Source organism: Solenopsis invicta, chromosome 11 (genome assembly GCF_016802725.1).
Source record: "Solenopsis invicta isolate M01_SB chromosome 11, UNIL_Sinv_3.0, whole genome shotgun sequence".
In the NCBI taxonomy this organism is placed as follows: Eukaryota; Metazoa; Arthropoda; class Insecta; order Hymenoptera; family Formicidae; genus Solenopsis; species Solenopsis invicta.
In genome coordinates, this window is record NC_052674.1 from 4,730,111 (window position 1) to 4,750,233 (window position 20,123).

The following is a 20,123-nucleotide window of genomic DNA, read 5'->3' on the forward strand; positions in this document are numbered from 1 at the left end:
CTTCATCTTATGTATATGTATAATAAAATAAGTAATTCACAGAATGAAATATTTACTTTTAACAAAATAAAAATAAACAGATGTGGCGTCTTCCACAATTCAAATGTAGCATAAAAATGAAATAATAGAGTGTATTACGAATTACATATAATATTCATTCAAATGTGCTTACGCTCTTTGGCAAATAAAAGAACTAGCTCTAGCAATTTGCCCCACGTAACAACTAGCCCTTATCTCTCGAGAATACTAAAATGTTTACAAAGGAAAACTTAATAAGGCAATTTTATCTCTTCCATGCGTCTAAGATTGATAAGTTGTCGAGGTATCAAAGGTATCGAATCTATATCTAGGCCGCTATTGAATAGAACTGCGCAATTGCACATTTGATTAATCGAATACAATACTCAATTTACAGCAATCAAATTTAATGTTCAACAAACAAAAAACAAGACACGCAATAGAATTATATTTAAGAACTTTATTTTTATTTTTTATAAGGTTACATACACTGAGAAAAAATGTCTAAATTTCAATAAATATTTATTCAAATACTACTAATAAAATATTTACTTACGATACACAAATATTATATTTACTCTATAGAAAAAAATGATACTTTATAAATTAAATTAGTGATTCTTGTTTTAAATCTATATTTACATTTAGTAAATATTTCACTATTCAAATAAATATTTATTAAAATTTAGTAATTTTTTTTCAGTGTAATAACTATGCATTACTATAAATGACGCATAATGTTCCATGAATTTCATTTATAAATTATTATCGCAACGCGCACCATCCTTTTCTCTTTATCACAATGCTGCCGGCTTATCCAGCTTTGGAATTACCTCGCGCCAAAGAAGGCTCGCCGCGCGACAATTCGATCTATCGATTAAACCCGCCGCCGCGACGGCCGTCTTGAAAGATACATGATTCCCGAGTAATAAACGTAATTACAAATTTAACGCGTTCGACGCTCTCCGGGACGGTAAATATACGCGCGAAGTCCTTGGACGCGTACGCAGATGAACCGCGTCGAATCGCGGAAGAATCGAGTCCCGTCGCCCGAAAAAAATAGTAAGAGGAGGATGGAAAGCACAAAGGGCGCGCGACTTAGTTCCGCATGGACCTTTGACGACCACCGTGCGTTGACGCCCGTCCCTCACTCTCTTCGCATCTTCCTGTTCGTTCTCCCTCTTATCCGCGCCGCCACACGGCCTCTCTGCACCGCGTCTTCCATCTCGCGCTTCCGCCGCGAGCTACACGGCACCGCTGCACGGCGGTGACGATGATTAATCGTCGCACCTTTGTCTCGCGATAATGAGATTTCGGTTTGCGCAACGCGTCCACCTGCGGGAGCTACTCTCTTTCCTTCATCTCGCACGGATCGTTCGACACTCTCCTCCCGGTCTGGTGATGGACCGGGCGATGGTCTGTCTCCGCGGAGACACGATCTACTCGTTATTAGGAATATCAAAGAGCCTGAGAAAGGAGCGGTAGTCGGTGATAAGGCTTGCTATAAATTACGAGTGTCATTAGGAACCGATCCTGTCTACAGAAGTCCGTCACATGACGCGTGGTTGAATCGTCAGATTGGGAAAAGCTGTTTCTACTCAGTAACTTCACTTCTCATTTATTACGTTGAAATATAAGTATCTCACGGCAATAGTTTTTATCCCGCGGTCAATCAATCGTATTCGCAGCGAGATAAAAAGATCGGCGCTCGGATACGGTGAATGTAAGATGTTCAGGTGCCTCTCTCATCGGCGTAATTACGTGATTGCTATAACGCGTGGCTTATCTCGCTCTGAGCGAAAGCATTTTTCTTTAAAGTTTATCGGGAGGCACGTGAAAGGAGCGTTAGGGGCCCTCTAATTGCGCGCAACCGTGCTGCGAGCTCGTGTGCCCGTGCACACGGAGTCGCGCTGCTAAGGAAGCGGGCACATGTGCATACACAGATCCCATGCCCGAGACGTGAACGCAGGGAAGCGTGGAACATTTGACTACGGGCTGTCAGAGTGTCAGCCAAGCCCATCCTCTTTCGCAACGTAGGAAATATTGTAATTGCCCCGCGCGGAGTTTCCTCCGTGACATACACCACCCGGACATTACCCGATTCGATTCCCAAGAGGTTCATAAACCTTGTGCCCTTGAAACCGATATGTCGCTATCGAAATATGTTTAAGTCTTGACTATCCTAACAAATGGTAATCTCTCAAAGTTTGATATATCCTTACTTGGATGAAAGGATACATTGGATCAAAACTAAAATGCTGTAACAAATTAAACTAACAAGAAATGACAATACTGGTAGAAAGTAGTTATTAGTGCTCAACATTTTTCTAGGTGAATTCACAAGCATTACAAGATTCTCCAAATTGCGCACCGAATTGTTTTTCCGGATTTAAAACACAGATTTTTAAGAAACCCCCCCCCCCCAATATCATGAAATTAAATTGCTAATCAATTTAATTGTTTTTTGATGCTTGCACGCATCTCTACTATCCACTCTAATCCCGAAAAACTGTAAAGAAATTATTGCGAAAAATATCACCTCGACCAGGGTTTGAACCTGGATCCCCCGAACTATTAGAGAAAGGTGTTAGCCAGTTCGATGATCACCAAGGTACTTGATAATATTAGTAAAATATTATACCGAGAAATACATCAACCTGGCTATACAAAAATGCTATATCTAAATATATCAAAGCTGAGATGCTCAAAATAAATAAACGTCTTCCAAAGTAATTAAAAGATTCTTTATAAGTTTCTAAATAAATTTTTGTATTATAAATATAAAACTTAAGATGCTTTGTCTGTTATAAAACAAAATGCAGTTCATTCCATCATTCAATTCATATTCACGCTATCAAAACAATTTGGAATGATTCATCGACTTGTGAAGATTAATCGTGTTCTGTTTATAGTGGCAAGATTGCGTCTGCATTCTTAAGCAGCAACTTCCGAATTCCATGGACGCGCCCCTTTCATTCGTTCCCATAGATTCAGACTGGCGAAGAAATAAATCACATGGCGACAAAAGAAGGAAGAGAAGCGAAAAGGTTGAGAAACGTGAGGAACACGGTGCTCCGTTTGTACGGGCATGTCACAGGAACCGATTGTTCTTCTCTCCCGCTTCTCTCCCGTTTCCTAAAACAAGAGCGCGTGGAGTTAAAAGATTCGTCAGCCAAGCCTGTCGGGCCTTACAAAGCGATCCCGCTCGAACCGGCAATCGATTGTTCGATAATATCGGACTCATTTGTCAACTGCGGCGAGCCGTTTAAATGCAAATAAAGCAAAGTAGTCAAGCTGATCGTCACGCGGCGTCGGAAAGTCTGCAACAGAAAGTCGGACGCGGCTTTTCGAGCGCGAACTCGTTTCTCCGAATAGGAATTTCTCAGCCCATGTCGTGACTGCCTTTTGCCTGGAGAACTTCGACCAATGAATTTACAAATATAGCGTATTCTGAGTTAATTTATTAATTCTTTTTTTAAAGCATATATTTGAGGAGATTCTTCCTAAATAATTAGCCCGAAATTTTTTTAAATATGTAAAATATATGTATATGCCTTATAAATTATAAATTAATTATATTTTAAATATCGAATGTGCGGTATTGCTTGATTGCAATAAAAGGCATCGTCTCTTTTTGCTCATCTTCATACGATGGAAAAAAAAAAAAAAAAAACAGTGAAACACTCCCTACAGCGACGAGCATCCGTCTTTTCCTTTTGGTCGTCCGAGACAAACGAGGCCGACTGAGAATCGAAGAGAGAGGGGTTCAGCATCGAGATGAATAGCATATTAAAAAAATAATAAATTAACACACTCTCGCGGGGGTTCCTTTCTCAAAGTAGCGCCGCCATTGTACTTTATCGTGCAACGTAGCTACTGTTAATTATGGCGTGCCGCCGTTGTGTGTATCCTGGCATGGAATACGGCCGACATCACTCGCCGCGTCGATTCAGACGTTCAATCTAATAATCGTGTGAAGAAAAAGAAGACCGGGCCCTTCGAGAAATCGACGCAGATATGAACGAGAAAGAAGAATTTATTATTGTTCGCAACGAGATGAGACAGATTGAAATTCTTATAAACATTCCAGCAAACAATGTAACTGTTATATAATATAATAGTCGTTATATATATAACAGTTACACTGATGAGTGAGAAATTACAATTAATATTTGTATTACAAGTAATTTGATGTTTGCTGGGATTTTTCCAAACATGACACATAATTAGCTAATGATGAGCTAACGTTAAAATGTGTATATGTTATATTGCTCCATTTTTCAAAATCATCTTTTTTATATTACATATTATAAGAGTTTTGCAAAAACCTTTAAAAATTAATTCTTTATTACGAAAAAAATTACTTGTATTTAGTTGTAACAACAAGAATCTGTACGTTGTAGCTAAATTTTAGTTGTATACTGAAATATAGATACCACACATAGTTTCTTGCTGCTACAGTTATTATTATTTTTTTTTTTTTTCGTGAAATGTAAAAGTGTACAAATTTTCACCACTTGGGTGTATTATCGTACAGAAAGAAAACAGAATAATTAGAGATAAGAATAATTTAACTGCCAACATAGTTTAAGCTAAAAGCGCGATTGTATTGATCTCGTTTCCATCACTATTCGTTTTTCCGACTTTCATAATTCGATACAGAGATGTGGAAAAGGTTGGCCGGTATGTAGATTTCTACCTGCTATCCGCCGTTACAAATTTTTTAGCTTACACTATCTAGATGTTACGCTGTTTGCCCGCATTTTTATTTCATTCTTATATGCAGTTGAATGTACATTAACTGAGAAATATGTATAAGTGCAGCATACATATTAAAAACCGAAAGAACTGTGAAATTATATATCACTGTAGGGATCACGAAGTACATCACTCTTACGAGCGCTGAACGCAAAAAGGGAGGATCTGAAAAGTCTTCATCACAGTCTTTATTTGTGATGAGTACGTATCTTTTATACACGGCATAAAATACCTGCACTAATCTTTACTAAAGCGACGGAGAGATTCAAGATTAATGGCCTGTAGCCACGATGTATTTTCGATAACATCAAATGACACAATTAACTGCAATATTTTACAACTTGTATTAAAACTATTGTATTAAAACCATTATATTGTATGTTTCAATAACTTATCAAATACACCAGCTGCTTCTTACAGTCATCAAAGGTCGTTCTCTCAGGACAGAATAGAACCTATTCCCACGCCTTCTACGCGAATGGACGTTGATACACGTACAGGTGCGTTAAACACTAGACGGCAAAAGGAACAAATGCAAGTGATCTACGTGTGCACGAGTACAATTCGTGTCATTGGTGAAGAGGCAACATAGAAGCCGAGTAAGGAGGAGGTCGGAAGAGAGAATGAAAGCTGGCAATGGTAGCGGCTCGATTGATTACACCGCAAGAAGCTGGCCGGACCTTGTCTTCCCACCGATGCCACGAAACGGACAGATGGACGCGCGGCTATGCGCTACAGGTGCTGCATAGAGAGGAGAGAAGTCTCTTGTTCTCTTTGATCCTGCAGGAAGGAACGCAAGCTGTACGGTATCCTCCGGCAGATACGCTCCAGTACCAGTGGGCGAGGGACTACGCTGCTTTTTCTGCGTCCCACATTCCGGCCACGTCGCTCATCGCGTAGGATTTTGCCTTCTGTCACTCCCTTGATCGACGTGCAACACTAACCGCCGCCGAGTTCATGCTGCTCCGTTTCGGGAATTTTCCGGCTAAGAAATGTTTTATTGCATCTGTGTGATGCGTGACGTTTAAAACTGATGGAATACTGGATTTGAACTTAACTGACTCAGAGTTTAATTGGATCAAAATGAGATTCTAAAAATTGTTAAAAGAGGGCGAGAATGGGTGAAATATAATAGATGAAGAAATCGACCAGGACATTCTCCCCCAACTTACAGAAGCCCTTAAAATGGTTAATGGTCTACTCAAGAAGCATCTTGCATCATTACAGAAGTTCGCAAAACTTAATAGACTCGACAGATGTTTTTTTTCTAACCATCCACGTGCCCAAAATTTCATATGTATTTTCTATTTTTTATCTTCACATTTTTTTTATTTTCTCATCAAATAAATGTTCTTGTAATATAATTCTTTTATATAAACACGTAATGGTGTCTACATTAGAATGAGTGTTATCATCACAGAATACTGAGTGTAATTCTTTAAACTAGATCGTACAAAACAAAAGCAGTGTAGTTGAAACCATATAACATAAGAATTATTATATTTACTATAGCTTCACACATAAAGCGCAACATCACGGCCACGAAAACATTCTGTCGGATTGATAAAGAAATTAAAAAGCAAATCCTTCTCTCGGCAAATATCCAAGCACACTCGTCTGATTTTGCCATCCGTTTGATTTCCGACAAGATCACGATATCTCTCGTGTCGCAGGCAGGAGAGATAGAGAATCAGCGAGCCACCCTCTTAAACGTCGACGCGGGGAGAGTTCACCCCGCGTGAGAAAGAGAATGAAATAAATCGCGGAATGAAGTTTCTACTGTGTACTTGCTTTCGTACGAAGAACGAGAGAATAGAAAAGAGAGCATGTCCTCGCGACGAGAGAGAAAGAGAGAAAGAGAGAGAGATGACCACAGGAGCAGAGGACGATCCAAACGATACGTTAGCGCGGGAAGAAGCAGGGAGGAAGAGAGAGAAGAAAGATAAAAAGCGGAGCACGGGACGTATATAAAGGTATTCGGGATGGCGAAGGCAGCAGACCGGCGGCCACATCAAAGCGTTCACCGACTGGCCGGAGCTTTGGCTCGGACTTTCCGCGCGTGTTCCCGCGGATGCGTGTTGTACGTGCCCGTGAGAGCCCGCGCGGATCGGGCAAGCGACTCCGCGTCGCATCGCGCCGCGTTGCGTTGCGTTGCGTTGCGTCGCGTCGCGTCGCGTCGCGTCGCCACCAGCTTCGGGAGATGGTGCTTTGATTCCGGTTGAACCGGTGTTGCGCGCCGCGCTGCGCGGCCTGCCGACCGGCCGTGGACGCACGCGTGTGCGTGCGTGCGTAGCGGCGCGGATCTCCCGAGGCCGTGCTCGCGCTCACGCTCGTTCCTCGCGGTATATACGGAAGGGATAATGTCGCAGCATCCTCCTGAAACACCGTGGAACGACCGTGTCGTCGCGTCCGCTCAACCGTCGGTGCTGTTCCTTTTTTACCCAGGAACGTGTACGCACGTATCCTTGAGTGCTGGCGGAAGGACGCGGCGGTTTCCCATTATCAGACCTTGGAACGCGTCATTAATTATAGATAGATACATGCACACGTCAGGCTTCTATATGAGCTTTAGAATGGAAGAATGAGTACATTGATGATGGCGAGACGGACGGAATCGTAAATTGCAGGGTGGATCATTGAAGGATTTTCTTGCGGATTCTGAAGTGTAATTAACGGAAGATACAATGAAAACATACAAAGTATAAGTCCACGAAGCATTCTTACGCAATGTTTTTTATGAAGAAACAAAATAACGCTGACGAATATCATCACACATCAATTTGTAATGGATTATAAATGAAGCGTATAATTATGCGTTAGAATGCTTTTTTTTACGTTTTCAGCTGTTCTAGAATTCATGTTAATAAGCCACTAGTAGACGAATATATTACTAGATGATTAAAAGACCTTGTAATGTGCTTTTAAAAATGTTTAAAAGTTACGATAAAAGTAGAAATAATATGAGTATTTATGAGACCTGTTTATAAATTCAGCGCCGTGTATTATTGATCTTGATAAGTAGATCTTTCTTATAAATTATTACATGTTAAGAATTATGAGTAGCCGTAGGTTTGACTTCTAATACGCTTCTAACGCTTTTTAAACGTATAATAAATTCAATATAATCTTGATGAAGATTGTAGATATAACTGAGCATATCCCTCACTGTGATATTGTACGGCGATGAATAGCAATAAATATTCCGTTCTCAGGTGTATTTCAACAGAAGAAGCATCATAAATTAATAGCATTTTATAGGAAAGCAAATCAACATTGTTTATGAGCAAATTTGCATTAACGTATTATTCTGCAGACGTCCATTTATTTTTCTACTATTTACGATTTTTCAATTCTATATAAAAACATCTGAAATAGATTTACAATGACCAATGTTTTGTACCAATATAGATTATCTAAGAAGAATTAGAAAAAGATAAACAGTAAGTAAAATAAAAATTGAAGCTAATTTACATTGGTGAATGGGACATGAATGAATACAATCTGAATGCATTAATATTTTGACTCCCGCGATTCTCTCTGGTTATCATCAGCCGTTGGAACCACAGGCCACACAGGATACACTACAGACCATACCTAATTCCAATTTCATTTCAATTGAATTGTACCATGACGTGCGATGTGTCAAAAAGGTAACGGTAGCCCGCGGTGGGAACTCGCAACAATGGCAATTCAACGTAATAACTCATTCGCGTATAGAAAGATTTCAAATAGTGCCGATGCGACCGCACGATCTTCGGGAAGCGCGGAATCTTTGCGGCATGGCCATGATAGAAAATCATTAGATACAGCTTTCACTTTGAGAGATAAAGGAATATAAGCAGATATATTTTTTCAAAACGCCTCCCCCCACCCCAAGCTCTTTCAAATTAGCTACTCGCACTCGTAAGGTCTATAAAGGGATACTTTATCCATAAAAATTTTCTACTAAACTTTATCTACTCTATTTCAAGTCGACCGGGTATAGAAACACGATAAAATGCAAATTACAATAGAGCACTATGTCATAATGACCCACATATCAACTGGTCTTCCTTGAACGACGACACTTGTCACCTACCAACTATTCATAGAAACGGCACGATAATAATACGCGTTGCTTTGCCGCTGTCATTACGGCAGGCTAATACGAGTACGTCGATATCGAACTAGTTCAATGTACGGTAACACATGAATTTGAGAAATTCCACAGCGTAAGCGTACGTGGATTTTCATCCGGCGAAAAAAATAGATGGATCGAACGGAATTGGAGAGAGACTGCAATATCCGCAGCTTCGAATTGACGGAGAAGACGAGAAGGACGCGATCCTGACCACCGCGGTGGGTTACTCCCGATCGTAAAATAACCGAGGCGCAGGAACCCGACGAAACGTGCAATTGAAGTGTCGAGCCGAGCGTGATTACCGTCATCAGCGAAGTTCAAATACCGGTGTAAACGCTTCGCACTTTCGAGTCGCTCGGATATGCGATTGTACGAGATCGTGAGCGCGGCTCCACACTTTGATCGGGGACCCGTATTACGGTGAATCGCGGCTCCGTGAGCTGGCACGAGGAGAAATTGAAATCGTTCCGAGCACAAAATCGTCCGCTCCGGTAAAAGTCGATGTCGTACAAGTGGCACTTGGGCGCAACGGTCGCTGTTGTTCCTCCTCGCAAGATCTTGCACGTCGTTTGCAATCATTTATTTCACAGCGATACTACGTAACACGTCAATATGACTCGCCTCGTTTTCCATGTTAACTATTGCCACTAGCAAAAGTGCAATTTATTACTGCAGATTTTGGCGTACTGAGTCATTTTCTGTACACGTTTTAATATACTGCTAATTCAAATTATACACTAGTTTTAAACTGCTTCTTACTGTACTATATCTTTTTCTTTAATCAATTTCCAGCGGATTTCTTTTTAATTATACAAAAAAACAAACTATTTAAAATATGAAGATGTACACGTTAGATTTTTTTTCTTACTTCGCTTTTCATATCGTTGTTACATTGTTGTATCATTTTTTCCCAAACAAAAACAATAAGAAAACGGCATAAAATATATGACTACATATTAAGAAACAAATAAAAATTATACTTCTTTTATAAAGTGCAAGCGATAAAGTGCTCATACAATTTTTGTTTTTCAAAAGTTACGTACACATTTATATCTATTGCATAATCTACATTATAATATTGCTGCAATAAAGCAATTAAGTACAGATGCAAGTAACATATCAAATTATAGTTTTTAAGACGAATTAATTAGAATGAGTTATAATTTAGGACGAGAGAGTATAATGGTGCTCTTGCATTAAATAATATATAAAATATTGTTGTTATACCAAGCAAATAAATCTTGTACAATAAATTATCTTGCGGTTACGCTGCGATGACGCCGGGAAACGCAATTGGCATCACGTGACCATCAATTTCCTCTTACGCTTCATTTTTAACGTCGGCGTGATATCTATAGTTCGATATGAATATCTTTCGCGAGTATCTGTTTACGGGGTGCAGTGTAATGGGAGCTGTTTGACCCGCACCTATCGCCATAAATTGCACACTTAGTCGCACAACTTAATTCTCCATTTACTTTGGTGTAATGGCGATGATAGCAAACGGAAGCGATAAGCTCGTCGTTACTTTGTTACGCAAACGAGTTGCACGACAAGTAATTAATCATTCAATGCCGTTATACTTTTTTTTAGAAAAGAAGATCATTTTCTCCCGCAGACACTTTCATCATTTGCACTTTACAAAAGTAGCACAATTCTCAAGTTCTATTGCAAAAGAAATATGAATTATATAATTTATACATTTATCTATAGTTATGAAGACTAACGTTCACATTTTTTTACTTCAGCTTCATTACGTAAACTTGAAAAATACGTCGCAAAACTGGCTTGAATTTTATTGAAAACGACGTGTAATTCTTAATTTTTATTTAAATGCATGTAATTGTGTAATTTATGTTAATTTTTATCTTAATTGCGACTAAATGTATGTATTTTTAACTTTACCTTATAGAATTGAAATGTCGATGTATCATAAAACTCCCTTATGTATTTCATAAAAAGAACATAATTCTTCTTCTTTATTTAAAAATACACAATTACGTAATTTATGTCAATTTTGGCCTATTTACAATTATATTTATGTGCTTGTATTTTCACGGATTTGAAATATGCGTCGATATATTCGCAGCTTATATTCTTCATGAAATTTTATGGTCAATAAACGACTTATTACATACTTGGTGATACCAACTACGCCATCTTGTGATGCATCATACAGATTGCAAGCACATTCGCGCAATGTGGCGGCCTCTGCACGAATCGAGTGGAAACATTTATTCTTCTACTTCCAGTAAAAGTATTGACCATTTTAAAAAGAAGCAACTTCATTTTGTTTAATTTTAACTTTTATATAGAGTTTTAAAATAAAAACAAATAATTTTTGTTAAGTTTTGTTTATTTACTATTAACGCAACTTATAAATTAATATTTTAAATTAGAATTTAATATGAAAATATTTGTTGAAGCAAAATTCCGAAAAACCAAGTATTTCTGTTTTTATTATTCATACGATAATCATAGGTTTCTAATTATAGCAATATAATAAAAGTGCTCATATGCGGGTATATCAAAGGCATCAGACATCTCATTAACTTTACCCTTATTAACGAATGAGATAAGACGCTAAGAAAAATAATAGTCACAAATAACGATCAATTGAACATTACGAGGATGTTATGAATCGCGAGATTCTTTCATCAGCGCAACACCTTTTCTTGCAATAATTTAAGTCGTATGCTTCGATCAATTCTCATGATCTACGATCCCGTACGCGATCTCGTACACCACTCTCTATTATTCACCTAAGTTGGTCGCGACGATCCCCCCTCGCCAGGCGTCGTAGTCTCTGAAGACGATTCGCACGCGGCACGCAATTAACGTCCATAAGCTGCTTAATAATATAACGGTCAATTTGCCGCGATTAGTCGGCGTAATGATAGCTCCCTCGGATAATTTATTGTTAATTATTCTCGGCCGCGGTACCCTCGCATACGTATGTGTCCGTCAGGCGCCGACAACTAAATTGACAACTAATTGAAATATTGCTCGCGCCAGTAATCAGAGGAAAAATTATCTCACCACCGCACGGAGTAATGTTAGAGCTCGTGCGAGTAGTTATACCTTAAACTTCCCCTTCTTCATTCGTCTTGTTCTGCTTTACCCTTTCTCGTCGCTTAATCCGTCGTCATCATTTTTATAGACTAAATAGATTCTTTCGCAAGCGGTGACATTGCTCCGATAAAATTTACATTACTTTGAGTTTTAATTTAAAAGATACGATTTACGATCCGATTAATTGTGGCTGTTTAAATACTTGTGAATCATAAAGAATAATTTTAGTACAGTGTCTAAAACTGTAGTTACAGATCAGAAAATAATTTTACATTAGACCATCAAAATAATTATGTAGGACGATGAAATATGATAATATTTTGCTGCAAAAAGTTTCGATATTCTAGTAAGATAATTATTGTCAGATCTATGTTTCAGAAAAATCATTCCTTACGTGCACAGTTTCGATCTGACGCGATATGGAACTCTCGCAACGGAGGCATCAGATAATAAACTTTAATAGCCACTTCAGAAGCTCTAGATTGATGGCCAGTAAACTTATTATTCAATGTAGAAGAAATCGATAGTTTTTGAGCGATGAAATAAATTGTAAAATTACATTCAATTTCACAAAATAAACTACAAATCCAGAATTACTTTCGCCGTCATATATTTCTCAGCAATTTAATTTACATGCAGCATAAAGTTTATTTTAATAACAGATTTAGTTCGCTAGCGATTCAGTGAAAGGAAATATGATTATGCAAACGAGATCTGTAAAGCCTCAGATATTCCCTTTACGTTTTAATATTTATAATTTCTTACTTTTACGAGTAATTTTCCAGGTTTTTTTAAATTTTTATCGCAAAATTTCACGTCCGTTTAAGCAGTCATAAGCCGAAGCCAATGATCCGAAGATTTTGCTCGCTCCCTGCCCTTCCCCCTTTCTCAGGATGCAGCGAAGGCCAAGAAAAAGCCGACGGAGCTGGCATTACACAAGGTGCGCATAAAGTCCCATGAATTATCGCGTGGCTCGGCGCGCTTGGCGAGCGCGGCGGACTTACGTGTTCGGAGAAGCAATGCTCCTGGTATGGCCGCGGGATGGCTAGAACTGCCGATCCAACCTATACTTACCGTCACTGAGATAATCTAGCCCTAGCCTAACCAACCGTAATCCGAATGGCGAAGGGGAAGCCGCGAACTCTCGTGTTGAGACTTGCCGGGGTTCACCTTCCTATCCACCCGGTGAAACATGTTTTGTCTTCAATTCGATATACCGTTCTCGGCTTGCTTTCGAGCACTTTCAACGCAAGTCGCAGCTTAGTTTAACTTGTTGGATGAAATTTAGTCAACTCTATTTATCGTTGTACAATTTACAACAGCACTATTTTATCCGTCTCCACAATTTAAGAGAATGATAAGAGAAAAGATGATAAATTTTCATTGTCAATGAAAAAAAATATTCAATATCTATTATATTTCTTCGCCATTATATAGAATTTTGCAACACCCGGAGAAAAGTTATGTTTGAATTGATAATATCAGTTTTTAACTTGATTTCTTTTTTAAGTTAAAGTGAAAATACCTTTGAGGAAAATCAAATTTGATTTTAAGAAATGACATTATTAACTCTTTTTAAAATAAATAAATTATTTGTTTAAATTATTACTTTAATTTAAACAAATAATTTTTTAATTCAAAGAAAGTACTGACAAAAATGTAAGAAATAATTTAGTTGTTTTTTTTAATATATTTCTTTCATTAAAAAAAAATTTACATTTCACAATCAAACTATATTTCTTTAATTCTAATAAAAGGAATAACCACAAAATTTCTTTAAATTAAAGAAACTTTTCTTTAACCGCGTTTAGTAATGCACAAATTCATTTTATTCAAACTAATTTGCTTTTACTCAAAGAAACTTCTCTGTGCGTGAAGAAATGTAATGAAAATGTATGTAAAATATAAATAATCAATCAAAAAATAAAATACGTATTTTTTAAGATATAAAGCAGTATTTAATAATTACCTAAAGCAATTCTTTATCCGTTAAGAACAAAGATTAAGATACTTCGGTTTCAAGATTATCATCAATAATATACACAATGTTGAATTCAATCTTTTGCTTCTTTGAAGCAAACAAGGTAATACTTTATCGTCTCAGGATTCATCGGACGCGCCGTACAAACCTGACAATGGGTCTGGGCCCGTGGGTGGTGTGGTATCCCATGGATGAGGACGCCGCAACCAATGGGATTGAAACGTGGGTGGTTGCGGTGGTATGAGTTTTCTTCATCGGCCGTGGGTTTGCGTGGGCTGCACGGTCTGCAGGATGCAGCATCTTTCAAAATGGTGGTTGCCCGAGACCGCGGTTCTCTCGTGACCACGCTCTCGTACCGCATGCACGCCATTTCACAAAATCGCAACAATACCGGAGTCCCACATGCGGGCGTACCGCAACGCCGCCATTTTTTTACTTGCGCAACATTTTCCGAGTATCAAGATACTCACGCTAGAAAATGACTTCGAAGAAATTTCCGCTCTCTCTCCCTCGCGCCGACGTCGCGCGTAATCGATAGGCTTGCTCGCAAATGCCGCCGCAAAAACGTTCCGATATAGTAGACAAAAAATTATCAGCCAAGTGTAAAAATAGTAGGATAAGTGATATTGTTTCCTGGGAATGTGGCTGACGTGGTGTGACGACTCTATCGATTATTGATCGTATGATTAGCAGTGAGTAAAAATTGCAACTGCAATATGGAACGCTAGGAATGTTTCTCATATTGCGAATTACACGTGATCGGTTTACGTATGTATTAGCTACGCTCATTGAATATTCACTGCACTCGTCACATTATTGTCAAGCTATGATATAATAAATAATCTTAATAAATACGAAATTATCAAGTAATCCATTATGAGACAAGAATTATAATTTCGTTATTGAGATATATTTATTAATAAATATAAAATTATAAAAATGTGTCATACAAATATAACATTATTAAATTCTTCTTTGTTATAACTATAAGCTTTGGCTAAATTATATCAATGATAAGAAAATATAGGTACATCTATTATAATATAAATCGTAGCTGAAGTTGTTTCCTTGAATGGCCAGGAGTCTACTTCTGCACAGAAAAATATTAATCATATATATACACATATTTGAAGACAATTATCTGCAAGAAAATATTCTTTGTTAGAAATAATCGATGCTTACGAGAAGAAGAAATATAAATTGAGTAGGAACGCTTCTCTTAACAAGAGAAAAATATTTTTCTGCTTGTAACAAGGTGTCGAAAATTATCCTAATTTCGCGCGGAATAATTGATCACTAACGAAGAACGTCGGACATGTCAGACGATAAAAATATCGAGAGGGGGAGGGGGGAGTATCTAATGGCTAAGGGCAATTAAACGAGATCATCCGTGACTGGCGTTCCTGCGTGACCACCTCGCAGCGAAATATTTCGCTCAGTCTCGAAACAGGTTTCCGAGAATTTTTCTTGAATTTTAATTGCGGCTTACACGTATCGTAGGTAGGCACGGGGGAATAGGGCTTGTATAGATACGCTTGCTATCGAGTGCGATCGTGATGTAATATGTACGTCGTGTGTAATGGGCGTGTCGAGATTAAACCGGACCGCCGGCGCCATTCCGGGTTCGCGCTCTAAAAAAATCATTTTTTTCCCCTCCGACTTACGTATCTCCACTGTTTTCTTGTAACACGCGAGAACATTGCGCAAAAATTTCGCGCGTAAATAAGCGGTCGTGGATTTGCGCTTGCCTCGAACCCATATGAAACATTAAAAGATTGCATCTGATGCAGAGATGCAAATCGCGTTAAAAGAAAAATAGTTTCTAGAACCGTCTAATAAAAATAATAAATAACAGATAAAGCGAAAAAAATCCAAGTTTATATTGCATTTTGGATTACGTTTAATGACTTTGACTCTTTTTGGAATGCGATGCTACTCCCACAAACATTATTTTATTAATATTTGTTCTGTCCGTTAAAGTATCTAATTAATCACGTAATGGCACACGCTCGGAATGCGTAGTAATAATATGCTTTTCGAATGAATAATATTATATAATTAATGGCCGTGTTTTATTCACGTTTTTCTTCATCTTTTCGCGATGGAAACTCGGCGGTAATTTAACGGTTTGATTAATAGTTCGACGTTTATTACCGCAAAGAAATTTGCATATTATTCGATTAATTATGCAGCCGCCACGATCGGGAAACGCTCTTCCAAGGATAATCTTCTAGCTGTGATACTCTTAACAAGACTTGTACCTTTTAGTCGTCATCGCGCGGGGCAAATCTGGAAGCAAATAAAATTAACCGCGGCTGATTTATACGTCGAGTTTCGTAATTTATTGCGTCGTTCTAAACGGACAACAAATTTGATCAAACATGTCAACATCGCCGTTTACCTATCCTAATTTAATCGCGATTTTACAAATCGTCTATTTCATCGCCGATTATTTTCGGCGTTATTACCTTACACGGAGTTCGAATGCAGTCGCAACATCGATAAGCCGCCGTAGATTTCCGACGCTGCACGCCTGTAAAAAAAGGCAACTTTGCATGATCTCTGATAAAAATACAACCGTGGGCTTTCTTCGCGCTCGCTAGATTACAATCGACCGAGGTAGTCGTGACTAGCGGCACTATCATTCGGGCTTCCCGCGGAAGCCAACTAACATCACGACATTTTCGAGCAAGGTCTCATCAATATCGGTGCCGTCTGAGCCGTCACATTATATTTGTAACTCTCCTTCAAATTTAACAAAATCCTTCTAAGGCTCACGTGCCGCGTGTTATCACTCTGTTATGTTAATGCAGTACTTGCCATCACACGTCTGTCTAGAACTTATGCTATCGCTTCGTAGCTGCAACTTCGTCGAATTTAAATTATAGCTCGTGCTAACATACTTTCCTGCACATTCTGATAAGTTACACAAGTATTAAACGATGAATAAGTTTAAGTAGTCAATTTATCAATCATTTTAATTTGTTTTGTGCAACTTTCTTAAATTGCGTTTCTTTCAAGATTTTATTAAGATCGAGCTTAAGTTTAATAAAACTAGAAGAAGCACGAGTTGGATCAATAACTTTCTGTTTTATTTCTATATAAATGAATGTATTTTATAATCTTCGATAAACGAATCCTCCTATTTTCACTTCATCACAGTAATATGCAAATCTTTTAATACGTAGTTCTTTCATGTTACTACAATTAGAATCGAGCAAAGTGATCGTGACTACTGGCACTATTGCTGAAACGTCCTGTAGAAAGACTGCTAATACCTCTGGGTTCTCAGGCAAGGTCTTCTCCATGTTGGTTCCTTGGAAACAATTACGCCTCATGGGTTATAATAACGAACCGTTCCTCTGGAATCGTACGTACGTATGTATACGTGCCGTGCCGCACATGTACGTATACGCGTAGATGAGCTGCGCTTTTATCGCGAGCGTGAGCATCAAGTGCGTACTACGAAGACGGATGGCCTCGTAAATCTATTGGCAGCGCGCATTCCCTCGTTTTCGCATTCTACTTTCTTCTTTTCTAACACGGCGAGGGCTCCTAAAGCCCACTCGCCCCGAGATTTATCGCCTAACGCCAAAATGCCGATGGCAAACTGAAGCGCTCTAGAAAGAAAGCACCATTGCTATTCGACATTCTCAGTAGCTATTAAGAACGATAAAAAAAATATCTACACTTTCTGTATAGCAAAGAACATTAGTTACAGTCACAATATGACAGCAGCAAGATAAAGGAATAAAATAAACAGGAACTTTGATCTAACAAATAAAAATGTCATAAAACAACAAATTTTTAGAAATATTATGAAGATATCTCTAAGAGTAGAACAATATAGTCACGTGAATGAATGTCATAAAATAATATAGCAATAGTATCACTTTCATTCCATCAACAATCATCTTATAGAGTTCTTATTGCTTTGCGTGATATTAACTAAGAATTAAGGATTGCGGGGTTGTAAAAGTTCGTGACATTATTAAACAAATGCATACGATGTATGACGTGTTGTATCGTCTTAGCCATGGTAGAAGTAGTAAAGCAAAGCAGCTAATTGTATGTAAAGCTAGAGAATTACGTAAGTTTTTCGATATTTGATGTTGATCCACGGGCAAACTGGCACTGTCGTGTTATTCATATTGCGTGTCATACGAAGCTCGTTTCTCTGAATAATTGTCAGGCAATACAAGCCATTTCGCATGCATGCGTTTGCGATATTTGGCCGACCGTTCTGTATTTTTTCGTGCAAATTTCAGTGCCACCAAACGATGCAATTTGCCTCGTGTCATTTTACGCTTTCCTTATACTTGATGCCATGAATACTCTAACAAACGGATCGTTGCCGCTCGTTGCGCGACGATGATGTGTTATTGGCGTAATGGTGCAGGCCAGCTGTCAAAAGTAACGAACGCGCATCTTTTGCCCCTTCGAGAATGACGAAATTGATAGAATTGCGTTCCTGTGATGGTATACCTGTCGTATACCATGTGTGAAGCGTGCACGGCATCGCATGCTGGCGACAATTTTCGGAAAACGTCACGGTTATGCCCTTCTCATAGCACTAGTTCCTCGCCACCCTGAAAGATAATCGTGCAAATGTTCATCAGTGCTACATCTGACGAAGCCGTTATCGGAGAGAAGCGAAAGATGAATTTTGAATATTCGAACAATAATAATCTTTTCTCAATGTAATATTAAAGAAGATTCTTTTAAAGTACTTTATTTTACAAAATAAAAAATTACAAATATGCAGGCTATTGAGAGTCCAAAAGACGCAGATAAATTTTGCGTACATTATTTTATTCGATCAAAATCAATGATTACATCATGACACACGTTTCGACTTGCTTCAAGTTTTCTCTTCAATGCAATAATATAGAAATGCATGCAGCATCAATAATTCTTTTAACGTTTGTGATTCATTTCATGGTCCGCATTAAGCCACATACATTCCCAATTGCTAAATTACAAGAAGTTACTATTTATTTAATGCTAAAAAGATGCATTTCAAATTTTAATCTGCAATCGGATCAATTGAACTTCTTAGAGATTGATAATAATCCGATAATTTAAAATACAGCAAATGTTATTATATACAAAAACGTATTTGTAATTCTTTATTTTGAAAATTTTAAGAGTATTTAGATTATAAGTTTGTTACTTCAGTAAAAATTTTAGTCATACATTTCAATCCTCCCCCTATTTTGTTTTTCTATGGGCAATCTACACATAGCACACATGGGGCCCAGACGCATTCTTGTCCATCGCGTTTCGACCCCCCTATTTTCGCGAACACGCACTCCCGTAGAATCTTCACGTCGATGCTGTCGACGGCGGAGAGATAAATCCCTCTCTCGCTTCTCGGCTCGCTTTCTCAAGCTGACACTCGCGAATTAACAGATCGCACAGTGGCAATTAAACCCCCCAAAAGGATTCGAACACTCTCTACGCCACGACGGTTCCCATGGTTGCGCTATGGTGTCCGCGTGCGCGGGAAGAGAACGGCGGGCGGTAATAAGAGAACACGAACGGGATACTCACGAGGGGGATGAGGCACGAGTATCGTCGACAACCCCGGCGTGTGATGCACACGAGGAAGATCCCCTGCGTTGCGGCGGGGTCGTGAGACCGCCATAAAAAAAAGAAGTGGAAACTAAGAGAGGAAGAAACGGCGGTGGACCTGGAGAGGATGCTGCGTCGGTGCGCAGAGAGCAATATTTACGAGAAGGGTTGGGTTCCAGCCACGGAACGTAATTGCATCGGCTGGGGTACCCTGATTTATTGGGTTATTACCGATCTCGGCGCAAGAACAGCGCGTGGTGTATGGGCATCTTCGCCCTGGTCCTCCGAGGTCTCACAGAAAAAATGGCGGGAAGAATATTGTTGAACGCCATTCTGTATATTCTATGAACGAAGTCATAATAGAAGCTTGCTTAAAATTCTGTAAGAGACTCGCACAAAGAAGTTACGATATTCAAAATGTTCGATACACACATCCGTATAAATTCGGTGCAAGAAAAAATCGAAATAAAAGCATCAAAAAATTGATAAAATGTATTTTGATGCGCAAATAAAAAATCTTAACAAACAAGAAAAAATAAATTGTCATTATGCTGCTTATGTCTTTATAACTGATAATGCAGCAGTGATCTAAATTACAGA

General features: G+C 38.6%; 1 long non-coding RNA gene across 2 annotated transcripts in view; it reads right to left on the reverse strand.

Annotated features, from left to right (window-relative positions):
- Positions 1-14,837: 14,837 nt before the first annotated feature.
- Positions 14,838-20,123, reverse strand: part of LOC120358956 — a 30,678-nt gene continuing 25,392 nt past the window's right edge. For both annotated transcript variants that reach the window (XR_005575842.1, XR_005575841.1), the window contains exon 2: positions 14,838-18,538. This is a non-coding gene — a long non-coding RNA (uncharacterized LOC120358956). The remainder of the gene's footprint in view (positions 18,539-20,123) is intronic.